Source organism: Bos grunniens, chromosome 2 (assembly GCF_055505025.1).
Source record: "Bos grunniens cultivar Pamir isolate PY7600 chromosome 2, Bosgru_T2T1.0, whole genome shotgun sequence".
Lineage (NCBI taxonomy): Eukaryota > Metazoa > Chordata > Mammalia > Artiodactyla > Bovidae > Bos > Bos grunniens.
This window is the reverse complement of record NC_141166.1, coordinates 129,489,173-129,501,014: the sequence shown is the minus strand read 5'-3', so window position 1 is coordinate 129,501,014 and position 11,842 is coordinate 129,489,173. Positions and strand designations below refer to the sequence as shown.

The window sequence follows — 11,842 nt, the reverse complement described above, 5'->3', positions numbered from 1 at the left end:
TCAAAGATAAGATCATTTAAAGGTGGAAACACATTGAGTGTGTAGGCGAATGATAACTTCTATTGAAAAAGAACACAAATTTGAGTTTCTTTCCTTCCATCCCTCTTCCTTATTTTTTCCTTTTTGAAAAAATAACTTAAGGCTTATAAAGGAGATAAAAATATTTTTAGCTAGGCTTTCTTAATGAAAGGAACAAACCATCATATACAATATGCTATATACAATAATCTTTTATTATCCACTGGTTCTCCAATATTCTTGTGGCAACAAACTACAGAATACATATGATTTGGTAGAAGAAGTATGGATGATATCTATTAGTATAGTAGTTTAATTTCCTTTTAAAAATATTTAAGTTAAAATGACTTGTTGCTTTGTATAAAAAAATTTTGTTCTTGAAAATAATTATCTTTATACTCAAAACATTATTTGCCAGTTTGCCAGTTTCATGTATGAAATAATGATTTCAAGTCTGTCTCAGGTACTAGTATCAATAGTGAAAATGAAAGTTGCTCAGTCGTGTCCAACTATTTGTGACCCCATGGACTGAAGAGTCCATGGAATTCTCCAGGCCAGAATACTGGAGTGGGTAGCCTTTCCCTTCTCTAGGAGATTTTCCCAACCCAGGGATTGAACCCAGGTCTCTCATAGGTGGATTCTTTACTAGCTGAGCCACAAGGGAAGCCCAAGGATACTGGAGTGGGTAGCCATCTCTTCTCCAGTGGATCTTCCCTACCCAGGAATCTAACCAGGGTCTCCTGCATTGCAGGTGGATTCTTTACCAACTGAGCTATCAGGGAAGCCCTATTCTCTTATAATTACATGAGATATTGCTTTATTCAACTACTTAGTAATTCTGAAGTAAGCCAAATTAGAAGAAAGTCAGCCATGTCAGCATTTGTCCACATTTAATAAATAATTTCATAAATTCTCAAATATCTCAGAAATTATTTTTGCACCATGTTCTGATTTAAACAGTAAGGTTAATGACTTAAAATTATTCAAGAATGTTTTGTGATAATAATGGCTAACAAAAATGATATATACTGGCAAGGAACTCTAATTAAATTTAGTCTTTTGAATTTATAATGTCGGAAAGCAAATTATCTGTTAACAAACTTTATCATAAAACTCTTTTCTTATTTGCCTAGGTGAAGGAAAAGGAGAAAAATGTATTTACATATATTTCTAATTCTTCATCAATTTGCCATACTGGACAGTACAATTAAGAGTTGTTTTTCAACTTTAGAAGATTATTTAAATTTTCCTAAGAGAAGTAGGGGGTTGGGAGGAGCAGTGGGCAAGTTTACTGGCAGTACTACCTAATTTCATCATTGTTTTAATATAAATCACACATGTCTGACAAATTCAAAAAGCAGGTTTCTCAGCAAGACTTTTTGTTGGTAATCCCATGAGGATTTAACCTGTCTTAGTTGAATCATCAGGGAAAATATTACTTTTCCCTTCTCTGTGTTTTTCCCTTTTTCTTTTTTCAGGTCTCGTATGTTATGCCAAATGCATTTACTTAAATACTTCTTCAGATCACTTCTAAATGACATAACTGATTTTGAACATGATCATTAGGCTCCATCAACAGATGACAAATATGATCATGTATCTAGCTGATTATAATGGTCAAATTGACTGTAAGGCTTTTTGTATAAACAGACCAAGCATGATTTTTTACTTTTTTCAAGTTGTCTGAAAGCCCAATCATATTTAATAATGATTTCAATTTATTCCTAAAATTTACCTGTTGCATTTAAACATCTTTGTATTGTATTTACTTTGTTAGTGATGGTGCTTATTTGCCCATACAAATGGCTTTTTAAAAAATGAGATCAAGTTCATCAACTTGCTAACAGTTTTTGACTGATATTGGCTCTCTGTTTTCATATTACTTCATTTATTGCATTATTAAATCAATTCTTAGTTTATAAGCCAAGAAAATGTTTTATACTGCAATATGGTTGTCTCCCTAGAGTTCATTAGCTCATTTTCCTTCAGTTAACTCTGCATGCACTGCACCTCTCTCCTAACTTTTCTAATGGTGAAGTCGTCTTATTACTCATCCAGGCAGGACCTCCAGTCTAGCCTTGAATTGCCAAAGAAAAAAAAGACAGAAAATGACTTTTCAGATCATCTATCCTAGACTTCTGATTGTCTGTCAATGTTGTCTCTGGAAGGAGATGAACTACTTGAGGCAAGATCATGCCATGTAGGTCTGTGGCTTAATGTATATTTGATGATTAGCTCTGGGATATAGGAAAGTTTGGTCTGCCTTTTCAATGACCTATTCACTGGGCCTGCTAATGCAGGAGATGCTGATTCAATCCCTGGGTCAGGAAGGTCCCCAGGAGAAGGAAATGGCTACCCACTCCAATATTCTTGCCTGGGAAATCCCATAGACAGAAGAACCTGGTGGGCTACAATCCATGGGGTCACAAAAGAGTCAGACATGATTTAGTGACTAGGCTATTATATTTTTAGTGCTTTTAAGGAATTTTAACATGAAGAAAAGAGATTTTGCTTTTTCCTTGGAATTGTATAGCTAGTTAGTTGTGGTGCTAGAAATGCATTCCTCTGACAGCTACCACATTTTTCTTCCGATTGCATCAAGGTGGATAAAAAGCCAAGTTATATTTTCATATATGCTTGCATATTAGCACACATTTAGTTCAGAAATGAAAGCCAAAGAATACTCCTAGACATAATAAACTGAGCTTTCTACTCAATTTAAAACCCATCAACATTTTGCCAGTAGGTTTAATTTAGCTCAAATTTTAAAAAATTGAGTTAAAAATACACATAGGCTAGTATTTTTAAATCCATTCTTCCTGAAAGATCATTGCCACTTTCTCTAACCTTACATATTAACTGTTTAGTGAAACTGATCAATGTAGAGAACTTCTCTTAATGAAGAACTCATATTCTCAACAAAGAAATTTAAAACTGTTATCTGAATAATAAATCAATCGTCAGAATATATGGCCTCACCTAATTTACATTTTGTCTAGGTCAACAAAGCAATCACTTACGCTTGTGGAGGTAATGACTAGTGAACTCAGTTTTAAGCCTATTGTCTCTTTTAGATAACATCCTGTGTTGAGCAATAAGAATCCTCTCCCTGCCTTTTTCCAGGAAATCTTTTCCCACCAAATTTAAGACCAGAAGTTTATTTTAATGTTTTAAAAGTTTATAACTTTATTATATAAAGCAAGGAAAAGCAGATGAGGGTGTTGGTAATCAAACAGTGATTCTTCTGGATATAACTGATGTGGATACAAAAGTTTTCTAGCCAAAAGAGCAATTTGCTCACATTGCCATTCTTCTCTATCTAAAAGGGAGGCTGCATATGGTAGGCTGTCAGCTTTTCCAGCAACACTCACAAATATTTTCCTTATGCTGCAAACGAAACTCTTTTGACTCAGTGTCTCACCCAGTAGACGTTATTCATTTTGAAACAACACAGCTGTAATTCAGATTTTACATCTGATATGTTTCCTCCATGAATAAGGTTCCAAAAGTAAGCCAAAATATTGAGAGAAGTACACTTAACACATCTCATCAAGAGAGAATCTGTCAATGCAATCAACTTTCAAAAGCTGAGAGTAAGGGTGTTCTTCTTTGTTAGTAGGAGTTTTTATTTTTTAAAATACCACTGACTAAATTGGTGCATTCATCCTTCAATATCACATCTTTGAGAAAATATGTATTAAAATAATTAAAGCAACTAATTAACTTTTATCTTTTTTCTTTACCCTTCACTGACAAATGGTGAAGGGTCATGCCTTGTGACATGAAAGTTTATGAAATAGTTTGTGAAGCTGATAGACAGCATCATCAAAGAGGGACCAGAATATGAGGCCACATTTAGTCCATGAGAGGGGTGACTTCTGTGGGTAGACCGTATTTATGGCTCTAGGAGATGGGGCAAAATGAGTCAGCAAGGGAAATGGCATTCAAAAAGTAGGTTAAAAGGAAGTAGCTATTAACAATCGACATTGAGGAGGTTCAGAAAGTGGCCCTGAGGTTTCCATGAAGCCAGTGAAACACTGCAACAATGATTTACATCGAAAATAACATGAAGAGATAAAGGTTAGACATCTGAATCAAGATGGTGTTTTCTAAACAAACATAACATTAGTCATGAGGTCTGAAGAGAACAGAAAGGATTTTAGCAATGAAAAAGGAGTGTGCTTCATGCTAGAAAATTTTCCAGACTTTCTAGATAAGATCTTTTGCACAGAAGAGCTAAAAAAAAAAAAAAAAAGACTATGAAATCAGGGCCCAAGGCTAGGGTTTGTTTGAGGATTTGTTCTCCATAAAAGAAAAAGATGGAGTCAAACTAACAGCAACATTGACTTTCTGCTGAAGAGTCAGGATTGATTCCAGTGCAAACATGTACAATAGTAGAAAGAGCAGATTGAAGAAAAGGAAATTAAACAGAAAAAGTTGTATAAAGAAAAGGCCTAGAAAGACTGAGACACTTCCTGTTTCTGATAATGATGGACTAGGTTATTGAGAGCACTTATCCTGCTAACAGGAATTTAAAACTTAGATAAAAGATTAAAAAAAATTTTCATAATACTTAAAATATACTTAAAAATACTTAAAAAATACTTAAGAAAAATGTTAGGTAGGTAGAACAGGGAAAAGGAGTCCAAAATGGTGGTGGCTAAAAGACAAGGAAGGTCAAAGGAAGGTCCGAGGACCAGAGTGAAGACTTCAGGCAGAACAAACAGCACTCCTGGCTAAGCTCAATTTGCACAGGGCAGGCCCAGGTGGAGGAAAAAACATATAAAAGGAGGAGCCAAGGCTCTTTCTCACGAACTCTCTCTCTCTCCCACATGCGTGTGCTCTTTCTCTGTCTCTCTCTCTCACTCTCTCTCTCTCCCCTGCTATCTTCTAAATAAAATGGAGTTGTAACACTGATTTGCCTAAGAGCTGTAGCATGGTTTGTCCAAGACCCGAGAGCTGTGACACGCTGAGGGCTTTAATATCCATCGCTCCAAATCTTTATTGTGACGAGACAAAGAACCGAGGAACATACACTCGCGTGACATCTATGGTGCCGTGACTCGGATTTAACCTGGCTGAAACAACCTCTGCGCAGAAGAGGCCAAGCACAGCAGGAGCCCAACTCAGTGAAGCTCCTGCGCTAGAAGTGGAAGGTGAAGAAACCCAGCGCAGGGGAAGGCCCATAGTGCTGGAAACTGGGACAGTGAAAAACAAACTCAGCAGAAAGCTCACGCGGCCCAGTCTCAGATTCCAGAAGACCTCCGGATAAGGTAAGAGGTCCTTGCTTCTATGGCTGGAGGGACCTTTACAATCCCTTGTTTCTTGTTTCCTCAAACCTCCTGCAAACAGGTGGGAGGCAGGAGGCACAGCTGAGGGACTCTGGAGAGGCTACTCCTCAGCATGTCCCAAAGGTGCTATCTGCTGAGCCCCAATAGCGGTTACACAAGCCGGTGGGGGTTCTTCTGTCCTTTCTCTTCTCTGTGCCAAGGATCAGACCAATGAAACTGTGAGCACCGGTCAGATATTTAGCAAATTTTCCGGTGGGCTATGAAGGGGATTCCTTGGCACATTTCCTTCAGCTCTCTCCCGGGTCTCAAGCCCTGCCAAAACTAATGAAACTCAGGCTCTGATGTCTCATTGCAAAAATTCATTGAGAGACAAAGTGATAAGAGGTGGATTTGTTAGGATCCAGAGAGAAGCCACTCTTCAGGGTGTGAACTGTTGTCGAGGGCAAGGGCTGCTGCCACCGTATTAGGCCTGGCTAGGTTTTGTGAGGGTGTGGAATTTATATGCTAATGAGTGAGAGGATCATCCCAGCCATTGGGGAACCACCCACTCCTCCCTCTTTTGACCGTGCCTTGGAGCTGTCCTGCCACCTCTGGGTGTGTCTGTTGGCTTATAGATTGGGGGTTAAGGTTTACTTGCATCATCTTGGACCCAATTGATTTTAATTGGTTTACATTTTGCTCTGCCCCCTTCCCTCCTGTTTCATGCTCTTTTCCTGAGCCCCATCCAGACCCACAAGACTGCCTCTACAATCTTCTAGAGAGACAACCAGAAAATAGGTGGCCTTGGGAGGGAAATACTCTATAATATCCAACCTCCTAATCCTACCCAATACTGGTCACATTGGAGATCTTGGGGATGCCAAAACTCCAGTCCAGGGGGTCCCAGGAGGTCATCACGCCTTGACCTGCCTACGGATCAGTCTTCAAAAGGCTGTCACGCCTCAAACTGTTTGGGGAGCCTCTAGTCCCAGGGGTCCCAGGAGGTTGTCACACCTCGACCTGCCCAGGGACCCAATTCTTGGGAGGCCGTCACGCCTCAACCTGCCCGGGGATTCGACCTCTAGGAGGCTGTCACGCCTCAGCCTGCCTGGGGATCTGCACCCTGACCCGGGGATGCCTGGCTCTCAGGTTGTAACAGTTCTGGGTAGGATAAGCTTTAGAAAGACTCACCCCTAAGGAAGTCTACCTATGGAAACAGAAAGGAAGCCTATTACTTGTGAGACTGTGCCCAGTCTCAGCAATAACTCAGAAGCCCAATGAGAACCCCATTGCCTTTCTGGAGAGGCTAAAAGAGGCACTCCAAAAGTTTACCAACCTGGACTTAGACTCTTATGAGGGACGGGTGATTTTAAAGGACAAATTCCTGTCCCAGTGTGCATCAGATATCAGAATTAAGTTACAGCAGCTACAACAGCAGGACCCTGCTGCCTCTTTAGATGAGATGGTCCAGACAGCCACCAATACCTTTTATAACAGAGAACAGGAGAAGGAGGCCAAGGCTCAGGAGAAGGAGAGAAAGAAAGAGACAAGGCATGCCCAGATGCTGGCCGCCCTCCAGAGAAGCCCTATGGCAAACCCCGAGTCCTTGAGGGACAAGGCACGAGACAGATGCCTGATCTATAGACAGGCATGGCATTGGGCCAAAGAGTGTCCATACCGTGACAAGTCTTCTAGAACGGCTTGCCACAAATGCCATCAACTGGGACATTGGGCGGCACTCTGCCCTCTGGACCCAAGAACCTCAAGGTCAAGTGCCAAGCCTACCCTCATGATGGTTCAAGAGGACTGAAGCGGCTCGCTCCAGCCAGCCCACCTGTCACAGATAACCATCGCGGGGCTGGAGCCAAGGGTGCAAATGGATGTGGCAGGTAGGTCCGAGAATTTCTTGGTTGACACAGGGGCTACCTACTCTGTCTTGATCTCCTACTCCGGAGCCTTCTCCTCCCAAACCTGTACCATTTGCTACAGGAAAAGCAACTACTAAAAGATTCACCCGAGCACTTCTTTGTTGCTGGGATGGACAAATATTTTCCCACCAGTTTCTGGTGGTCCCTGAGTGTCCTACTCCCTTATTGGGAAGAGATATACTCACTAAACTGGGGACCACCCTTGTGATGGGAAGTTTTTCAGCCCCTAGAGCTCTACAGCTCCTGGTTACTACTGAAGAACCCATTACACCTTCAATAGAGAGGGACCAAAAACTATGGGAAGACAAAATTAACCCCCAGGTGTGGAACCAGGGGATTCCTGGACGAGCCCACCAAGCTGAACCGGTCATCATTGTCCTCCTAGATCCCACTCGGTTTCCTAACCGGAAACAATATCCTCTCAAAAGAGAGGCTCGGGAGGGACTACAGCCTTTAATAAATAAATTCCTTGGTTGTGGGCTATTGGTCCCCACGAGTTCGCCATGTAACACCCCAATCCTCTCAGTAAAGAAAAAAGACGGAACCTGGCCAATGGTTCAAGGTCTCCAGATCATAAATGAAGCTGTAGTCTCCCCCCATCCCACAGTACCCAATCCCTATGTAATCTTGGGAGAAATCCCACCCAGTGCCAAGTGGTTTACAGTCTTGGATCTCAAAGATGCATTTTTTTTTGGCATACCACTGGCTAAAGAATCCCAATACCTTTTTGTCTTTGAGTGGGAAGCCCCAGGAGAAAAACACCAACAGATGACTTGGACAGTATTACCTCAGGGGTTCAGAGATAGCCCCCACATGTTTGGACAGGCCCTTAGCTGGGATCTCCTAGATCTGGACCTGGGACCTAGTGGGAAAATATTACAATATGTAGATGACCTACTAATCTGCTCTCCAGATGAGAAAAGTGCCCAACAACATGCAGTTCAGGTTCTAAACTTCTTGGCAGAAAGGGGATATAAAGTCTCCCGTGCTAAGGCACAGATGGTCGAGACAAAGGTCACTTACCTGGGAGTTAAGATTACACACGGGTCCAGGAGGCTGTCCTCTGATCGGGTACAAGGAATCCTCCAGTTGCCCTCCCCCACAACTCAAAAATAATTGCGAGCTTTCCTGGGGCTAACTGGTTATTGTAGAATCTGGATACCCAACTACGGTCTAATTGCCCAGCCCTTATATGAAAGCTTAAAGGGACGAGATGATTCAATCCCACTGATGTGGGGAACTTAAGAAGGCAGAGGCTACACTAAAACAGACCTTAACTCAGGCACTTGCCTTGAGGTTGCCAGACCCAGAAAAAGCATTCCAACTTTATGTCCATGAAAGAGAGGGAATAGCCTTGGGAGTGTTAACTCAAAGGTTGGGATCTGAGCCCCAGCCTGTAGCTTACTTATCCAAGAGGCTCTATCCAACTTCCCAAGGTTGGCCCCCCTGCCTTCGAAATCTTGCAGCTATTGCAATCATGATAGAAGATGCTTTAAAACTCTCCTTTGGGGGCAAACTAACTATTTTTACCAGCCACCAAGTAAAACAACTCCTAAATGGGAGAGGCCATTTATGGATGTCTGATTAAAGAATCCTTAGATATCAAGTAATGCTGATGGAAAATCCAGGCCTCACTATATCCCCCTGTGAGGTTCTTAACCCAGCCACCCTCCTACCCCCCCCCCCCCCCCCCCCGAGGGCTCTCTCCCCTTTCACTCTTGTCTAGAAACCTTGGACGACTGGACAAAACCCTGAGAGGGATTGTCAGAAGATCCTCTGACCAATCCTGAGGAAATCTGGTACACTGATGGAGGCAGCTTTGTCTTGGATGGAAAAAGAAGAGCCAGGTATGCAGTAGTCTCCAATTTTGAGACCATAGAGGCTAGGCCTCTGCCATCAGGTACTTAGCTGAGCTCATAGCCCTGACTCGATCTTTAGAGCTGGTAAAAGGAAAAAGAATAGCCATTTACACTGACTCCAAGTATGCCTTTCTGGTGCTACACGAACATGAGGCTGTTTGGAAAGAAAGGGGCCACTTGACCACATGAGGGTCCCCAATCAAATATAGTGATCAGATTCTTTGACTCTTGGAGGCAGTCCATCTGCCCACTGAGGTTTCAGTCTCCCACTGTAAAGGACACCAAAAAGGGAGCACAGAAGTGGCACGAGGGAACCAAGCAGCTGATCAGGCAGCTAGGAGAGCAGCATTACAGAATCATGACCTAATAGGGATTGCCATTTTAGTTCCACAGACTAATTTTGCCATATTCTGAAGGTGAGACTCTTAAAGCTAAGAGCGAGGGCTTTCAAGAAGATCATATGGGGTGGTTCCAAAAGAAGGGACTCCTTTTTCTGCCTGGAAACCTCCAATGGAAGTTGGTTAACTCCTTACTTGCCACTACTCATTTAGGAGAAAACGCCCTCCACAGATTACTAGAAACGTCCTTCAGAGGAACAGGCTTCCAAACTATAAGACAGGTGGTCTCCTCTTGTCCCACCTGCCAATTAAACAACCCCCAAGGAGCTCAAAGACCCCAGCTGGCCCAGCCCGTCCAACGACGTGGGGCCTACCCAGGAGAGGACTGGCAGATAGACTTCACTCAGATGCCAGTTTCTCAAGGGTATAAATACCTAGTTATGATAGATACATTCACAGGATGGATTGAAGGCTTTCCCACCCAGACTGAGAAGGCTGAGGAGGTGGTAAAAAAACTGCTCCATGGAATCATTCCAAGATTTGGTCTGCCCAGGTCATTACAAAGTGACAATGGGACATCATTTATTTCTAAGGTCACCCAAGGGGTCTTGAAAGCATTGGGCATTACTTATTATCTCCTTTGTGCCTGGAGGCCTCAGTCTTCAGGAAAACTAGAAAGAGCCAATCAATTCTTAAAATCAGTGATAAAAAAGATAACCCAAGAGACCTCCCTGGGATGGAAGGAGGCTTTACCAATAGCTCTCCTCCACACCCACATTGCCCCTAAGGAACAGGTTGGTCTTAGTCCTTATGAGATGCTATATGGGAGACCTGTTGTTTATGTCAATGACCTTTTCCTAGATCCAAAGGTTCAGACCCTCCAGTTTTATACCGTGGCCATTGGGCAACTCCAACAGGATATATGCTTGTGGGATATGAACCAGGACCCAAAAGATTCTAAAGAGTCACCACTATATGCTCCAGGGACTCAAGTCCTAATTAAAGTCTGGAAAGGTGGGTCCCCAAAGGCTCAACTCCAGCCCACATGGAAGGGCCCCTACCCTGTAATACTTTCTACCCTCACAGCAGTCAAGGTACCAGGACATGACTCCTGGATTAACTACTCATGAGTCAAGCTGTGGAAGAAAACAGAAGAGGACACTCAATACACCTGTGAGGCCCTGGGAAATTTCAGATACCTATTCAGGACTACCAGTGTGTGCCATTCTAATGCACACTCCCAAAATCTGGTTTCTGGGGATAAGATTTCTCAGGATAACTCTAAGGAGCCAACACAGCTTGACAGAGACGTACTTCAAGACAGACAGGAGATAGATCTTCTGATCCCTGAACAAGGAGGGACTTGAGCCATCCTGGTGATGTGAATTTAAAATTGACTAATGCCCCTACTAGTCCTTGTTGTGCTATATTGATGATGCTTATGATTATCCCATGTACTGTCAATTGTCTAACCTGTTTTGTCTCGGCCCAGGTCAACCAACTACAACATGCAGTGCCGGTTCAACAAAGATATAAAACTACAGCCCACCACGGAAAATATCACACAGCCTTGGACACCACTATAAGGACTCTGAGGATTGAGACTAGCAAGACGGGGAGGCCCAATACCCCTCGCCCTCCCAGTTCAGTAGGAAGTAGCCAGAAAGACCTTGACGTCCCTATTCTCAAAGAATTGGGCCTCCCATCTCTTGAGGGGGGAATGTTAGGTAGGTAGAATAGGGAAAAGGAGTCCAAAATGGTGGTGGCTAAAAGACAAGGAAGGTCAAAGGAAGGTCCGAGGACCAGAGTGAAGACTTCAGGCAGAACAAACAGCACCCCTGGCTAAGCCAAATTTGCATAGGGCAGGCCCAGGTGGAGGAAAAAACATAAAAGGAGGACCCAAAGCGCTTTCTCACGAACTCTCTTTCCCGCGTGCGTGCGCGCACGCGCTCTCTCTCTCTCTCTCCTGCTATCTTCTAAATAAAATGGAGTTGTAACCCTGATTTTCCTAAGAGCTGTAGCACAGTTTACCCAAGACCCGAGAGCTGTGATGTGCCAAGGGCTTTAATGTCCGTCGCTCCAAATCTTTGTTGTGACGAGACAAAGAACCGAGGAACATACACTCGTGTGACAAAATTACAAAATTGTAAAAAACTACCAATGACAAAATAAACAGAATGCTATAAATCAAGTAGGAAAGCAAGCATAGAAGCTAATTTTGCCTATTGGCATTTGTTGACCGAAAAATTTAAAACTGACTATAATGAAGAGGACAGATTTCAAAACTGAGGGCATATGTAAAGTGGAGAGTCTATTGGGAGATCTTCATGTCAGTTTGGACTAAGGGCTACTAGCTCTTGGTAGAGAGAACTAATCTTTAGTTAGGAAGAGAACTAATATTTGCATAGAATTACAATCTATCCACTCCA

General features: G+C 42.6%; 1 long non-coding RNA gene across 2 annotated transcripts; it reads left to right on the top strand.

Annotated features, from left to right (window-relative positions):
- Nucleotides 1-333: 333 nt before the first annotated feature.
- LOC147378725 (uncharacterized) lies at nucleotides 334-11,412 on the top strand. Of its 2 annotated transcripts, none has more exons than XR_015153152.1 (3): nucleotides 334-5,291; nucleotides 8,943-9,063; nucleotides 10,906-11,412. It is a non-coding gene; the product is annotated as an uncharacterized LOC147378725 (long non-coding RNA). The 2 variants fall into 2 exon arrangements; XR_015153150.1 differs by having other exon boundaries at nucleotides 335-5,291; nucleotides 8,915-9,063.
- Nucleotides 11,413-11,842: the final 430 nt, after the last annotated feature.